This window comes from Colobus angolensis, unplaced genomic scaffold, assembly GCF_000951035.1.
Source record: "Colobus angolensis palliatus isolate OR3802 unplaced genomic scaffold, Cang.pa_1.0 Scaffold109, whole genome shotgun sequence".
Lineage (NCBI taxonomy): Eukaryota > Metazoa > Chordata > Mammalia > Primates > Cercopithecidae > Colobus > Colobus angolensis.
In genome coordinates, this window is record NW_012111919.1 from 3,210,917 (window position 1) to 3,217,038 (window position 6,122).

The window sequence follows — 6,122 nt, forward strand, 5'->3', positions numbered from 1 at the left end:
TTTCCTTGAGCTGCTGTGAGCTCCACCCAGTTCGAGCTTCCCAGCAGCTTTGTTTACCTACTTAAGCCTCAGCAATGGCGGGCGCCCCTCCCCTAGCCTCACTGCTGCCTTTTGGTTAGATTGCAGACTGCTGTGCTAACAATGAGGGAGGCTCCGTGGCTGTGGGACCCTCTGGGCCAGGTGAGGGATATATTCTCCTGGTGTGCCCGTTTGCTTGAAGCGCAGTATTGGGGTGGGAATTACCCGATTTTCCAGGTGTTGTGTGTCTCAGTTCGCCTGGCTAGGAAAAGGGATTCCCTTCCCCCTTGCGCTTCCCAGGTGAGGCAATGCCTCGCCCTGCTTCAGCTCTCGCTGGTCGGGCTGCAGCAGCTGACCAGCACCGATTGTCCGACACTCCCCAGTGAGATGACCCCAGTACCTCAGTTGAAAGTGCAGAAATCACCGGTCTTCTGTGTCGCTCGCGTCAGGAGTTGGAGACTGGAGCTGTTCCTACTCGGCCATCTTGCTCCGCCCCTCCTTCAATTGATCTTTTTGTAAATCTTTTGTCACTTGTGCTTTTGGAACCATATTTAAGAAGCCATTGCCTAATTAGGTTATTGTGTTGATATGTTTTCTGTTCCTTATAGCAATACCTGAAACTGGGTAATATATAAAGAAAAGGAATTTATTTCTTACAATTATGGAGGCTGAGAAGTCCAAGGTCAAGTGGCCCCATCTGGTGAGAGCCTTCTTGCTAGTGGGGATTCTGCAGGTCCTGAGGTGGTACAGGGCATCACGTGGACGGGGGGTGAGCATGCTAGTTCAAGTCTTTCTTCCTCCTCTTATAAAGCCACCAATCCCACTCCCTGATAACCCGTTAACCCATGAATGGATTAATTCATTTATAAGGACAGTACACTCCTGACCTATTCACCCCTATCAAATGTCCCGCATCTCAGTGATTAAGTTGCAATGTGAGTTTTGGAGGGGACAAACATTTAAACCATAATAGTCATGAAGATTTATTTCAATTTTTTTAAGGCACTGACAGCTGTAGTTCTTATCCATAGGTTTTTTTTTTATCCATTTTCAGTAGCTTTTTGTGCAGATGCTCCTCAACTTGCAATGAGATTACATCTTTTTTTTTTTTGAGACGGAGTCTCGCTTACTCTTTTGCCCAGGCTGGAGTGCAATGCCGTGATCTCAACTCACTGCAAGCTCCGCCTCCTGGGTTCACGCCATTCTCCTGCCTCCTGCCTCTCAGCCTCCCAAGTAGCTGGGACAACAGGCACCCTCCACCGCGCCCAGCTAATTTTTTGTATTTTTGGTAGAGATGGGGTTTCACCATATTAGCCAGGATGGTCTTGATCTCCTGACCTCGTGATCCGCCCGCCTCGGCCTCCCAAAGTGCTGGGATTACAGGCGTGAGCCACCATGCCCAGCCGAGATTACATCTTGATAAACTCATTTGAAATTGAATATACTGTAAGTTGAAGATGCATTTAATGCTGGCAACAAAAGAGATGGTCCCTGACTTACCATGGTTCAATTTAGGATTTTCAATTTCACGATAGTGTGGAAGCAATACACATTCAGTAGAAACTGTACCTCCTTTTTAAGTTGCAAGGAGCTCTTAGATTTCTATGGGGTTATGTCCCCCAAAATTCCCTGTAAACCTGAAAAATCTTAAGTCAAACCATTGTGAGTCTGAGAACATCTCATGTATATTGTGTGAGGTCGGGATCTGACTTCATTCTTTTACATGTGGGTATCCATTTTTTTTCAGGACCATTTTTTGAAAATATTATTATTTCCCCATGAATAAACTTGGCATCTTGTAAATGTTTACCTTTTTCAGTGTGTTAATGTTGACACTCATGGTGCAAAAGCAATGGTGGGTAAAACTGCTGGCACCTTGCTGTGAATCAAGGCAATGGCACCAAACTATTGGTAGTCATTTTATTATTTACTACCAAACACTTGCAATAAAAAAGGTGGCAGTTTTCATTTTAAAATGTCCTTGATCTAGCAGTAAAAATGAATGATATTGAAGCATGATCCTTGAAAATATGTCTTTTTAGTATTCCATGTGATGAAATGGGAGGTACTCATAAAAGCACATCTGTTGATACTGAACTGTGCAGATCGACTCTAGGAAAAGCATTTGATGTAACTATTTGGGTTGCAAACCAATGTGGCAAACTGAGTCAGATTTGCGTACTTGGCACATCGAAGCAAGCTCCTCACTTGGAGGAAAACAACTGACAGTATTTGTCAATGATAAAATCTAAGTTTTAAAGCAAAAATTAGAAAAGTCAGGAAAGTTATGTCTGCCATTCTGAGTTTGATGGTATCCCTAGATTTGATGACCTTTCTGATGAGATTGCTGGTGATACCAGTCAGTTTTATTTGGAAATGTTGGGTAATGTAGTATGTTGACATATGGAAGATCTGTACATCTAACCAATATTTTCAAATTAACCCATGTGATATCTTATAAAATCATGCATATTTAAATATTTCAAAGTACAAGATACGTAGGCCAGTAGATTTTTAAGTTAACAATACAAAAAGTTCCCTTATGATTTTATATTCCACACTGTAAACTAACTTCGAAGAGACTACTACTCATTGAGTTGTTGTGCATATCAAAGAAGAATGTCTTCAGTTATATGAAAAAGCTTTTAATGTTCTCCTCCCTTTTCCAACTACATGTCTGTATAGCTAGATTTTCTTCACATCCTTCACCCAGAATAGCCTATTGCAACACATTGAATGTAGAAGCAGATATGAGAATCCAGCTTAATTTCTATTAAGCAGACGTTAAAGAGATTTGTAAAAATTATAAAACCATGTCACTTTTCACTATTTTTTTTTGATTTTAGGAAATGTAACCATCTCTCATGAAAATATCTATGTTTTTAGTGGGTTTAGTATTTTTAAATGAATTAAATATATTTAAAATTTCTATTTTTCTTTCTAAAATGATAAATGTTGGTAGATACAAATCACATAAATGAAAACTCTCTGAGATCTTCAGTGATTTGTAGGACTATAAATGTATCCTGAGAACAAAGGTTTGAGAACCACTAGTTTAATAGAACTTTTTTGTTGCTTTTGATAGAGAGGGTAGGGAGGGGCTAGGGACTGTTAAGTTTGTGGGAGGTTACAGTTTTAATTAGAATAGTCAGGGAATGCTTCACCTAGAGGGGATCTTCTGACCAAAACTTGAAGGAAGTGAGGAAGCAAGCTGTGCTCTGACAGCAGTTAAGCCCTAAGCCCAGAGGTGAAAAGATTCGTGGAATGGCAAGGGAGGCATTGTAGCTTCAGTGTAATAAGTGAGGGAAGTGTAATAGGAAATAAGGTAAGAGAAAACATGGGAGGTTTTGGTGTTGGTGGTGGTGGTGGTGGTGGTGGTGATGGTTAGCCCTTTCGGACTTCATGAAGCCATTTTGATGGCTTTAATTTTCACTCAGTGAAATTAGAAGTCACTGATTTTTTTTTCTCTCTCAGCATATTGTATCTTATATTTTAAAAATATCAGTCTGGTTACAATGCTAAGAATATTCACAGGTTGGGATAGGGTGGAGTTAAGGCTAAAAGACTAGTGAGGAAGGTAGTATCACAGATGACAGAGGAAGGTAGTTTAGACCAGGATTGTGGCAGCAGGATTGCAAGTGTCAGATTTTTATATGCTCTGGAGATGAACCCAGTAGAATTTCCTGGTGGATTGTGAGTGGAATGATAGTGGAGTCATAGATGATGAAGATATTTGTCTTGAGAAAATCCTTCATGCAGTAAATTAAATTGATTTCAATGTTGTTTACAACTTCATTTTTTGCCTATAATTAACAAAATTAATATATGTTAAAAATCATATGGCCTTTGGGTTTTGTCTCCTAAAAGATGTCTCCCTTAGTAAGATTAGAAAAATACTCTTGTATTTTCTTCTAATTCTTTTAGATAGTTTCAGTAAATTAGTTCTTTTATCTACCTGGTGTTTATTTTTGCTCTCATTAAAGCAGTTTCTCAAGTTCAGAACTGTTGACATATTGGGCTGAATAATTCTTTGTTTGTGGAAGAATGTGCTCCACTGTGCATTATAGCATATTCAGTGGCATCTCTGGCTTCTACCCACTAGAGACTGGTAGCACTCACTTTCTACCTCAGTTAAGACAACTAAATGTATTTCCAGATGCCCCCAAATGTTCCCTTGGGGAAAAAATTACTCCTGGTTGTAAACTTCAGTAAAGAATGTGAAAAAAAATTAAGCCCTGATTTTGAAATATGCATACTCAAATAGTATACCCAGTTTTATTTTCATCACATCAGTGTCATTAACAAGGTGAATCTAGAAACCATTCTGAATATATGGAAACGACGGGAGGAGGAAAACCAAAGCACAGATGCTTCAACTTGAATCAGTCTTTTGGAACATAGTAACCTTGCCAGAATACTGGCCAAAGTTTGAGCAGAATGATCTTAAATTTTGAAAAAGGAAGACTTAATAAGCAGATTCTGTCCCAGAATGGTGCTTTGCTTGTTTGTTTGTGTGGGTGTTTTTTTTTTTTTTTTTTTGTATTTGCATCTTTCATTTTTATTTTGGTTCTTGTCCGTGATTATGTAGTTTAGTTGAAACAACAGTGTAAAGCAGTGGAAATAATATACATAGTGCACTGGACTGATAATCAGAAAACCTATTCAGAAACCTGAATCTCTTTTTAGATTTCAATTTTGATCAATTTTGGTTTCAATTGATCTTCAGTTCTGTGGTCTGAAAAATGAAGAATCTTATTGTGAAGATCAGTTAAACTGGTATACTAAAAACCTTTAAAAAATTTAAAGCATTATAAGGAGTTATTAATACAAGGAACTATTATTTTACCTGCTTTAAGATTTTTGACAAAATTTATATTTAAAACTTAAAATTGTATCATAGTTCTAGACCTGTACTTTGAAATACTGTAGTCACTAACCACATATAGCTATTGAGCATTTGATATGTGGTTAGTCCAAATTGAGATGTACGCTAAATGTAAAATGTACACCAAGTTTGAAGACTTAGTATTAAAATGAAATCAATATCATAATTTGTGTTGATTACATGTTGAAATGATAGTGGTTTGGGTATATTGAGTTAAAATAGATTTCTCTTTTTAATTACTTTTTAATGGTGTTACTGGATTACTTTATATATATGGCTTAATTGTGTTTCTAGTGGACTCTACTGGTCTAGAGTTGTTTGATGTTAATTTATAGAAGAGAAACTTCAATGAGTGCCATTATCTATAATATATGTTCTATAGAATAAGGAAATTTTAGTATAGAAAGGGTTTTCCCTATCAATTTTAATAGTGTTTGCAGATTATATTTTCCTCAAACCTCAGGGGAACTGTGATGCTGTATATTTTTTATTTAGATTTAATTCAGGTGTTTGGGAACTTTGGATTTCAATTTGATTTTTTAAATATAATTTTTAATCAACACATTCAAATATTATATACTAAATTTAAAAGCAGAGAAGAGCACTAGTTAGTGCCATTAGATTAACTCATTGATTATTTAAGTTGTGGCTCTCCCGTATTTTTGTTTGCTCTGTCTGTGTTGGATCATGTATAATTTTGGAAGCAGGTAGACGGTTCCATATTTGTGAGCCTGATTTTCCCGATACTGTGCTATCAGACATCGTAAGTCATATTATATGATGAGGCTGCTATTGGCTTGTGTTTAATAGAATAACTTTATTAGTTTCATTTACTGACTTCACAATTAAATTTTATAAACGTATGAAATTGTTAGAACACTAATGAATCCACTTTATAGGTATTTTGATTTTTGCAAAAAATATCTTTTGCGTTTTACATTTGTTTAAGATTTCGGCTGCAGAAAAATGATTTGAAAAACCCTAATTTAATTAAACTTTTCATTTTACAGATTTAGAGTCTGATTCTAAGGAAAAATAGTTTGCCAAATTTCACACAATTAATTGAGTACTGATATCTGAATCCTGTGTATACAGTGTAAGTACTTTCTGTGATGTAGTAGTCTTCTAAGGATTGTTATATTTGAGTAGGGGTTGGATCTAGAACATCTTGATTTAAATTATGTCTTTAAAATAATATATTTGTTCATTGTGTTAAATA

The 6,122-nt window shown here is 36.6% G+C and overlaps 1 protein-coding gene across 1 annotated transcript in view; it reads left to right on the forward strand.

Moving 5' to 3' along the window:
• TDRD15 (tudor domain containing 15) overlaps positions 1 to 6,122 on the forward strand; it is a 26,016-nt gene that overhangs the window by 11,334 nt on the left and 8,560 nt on the right. The window contains 1 exon segment of the mRNA XM_011950683.1: positions 5,914 to 5,999. The gene's annotated coding sequence lies outside the window, so the exon portion shown is untranslated.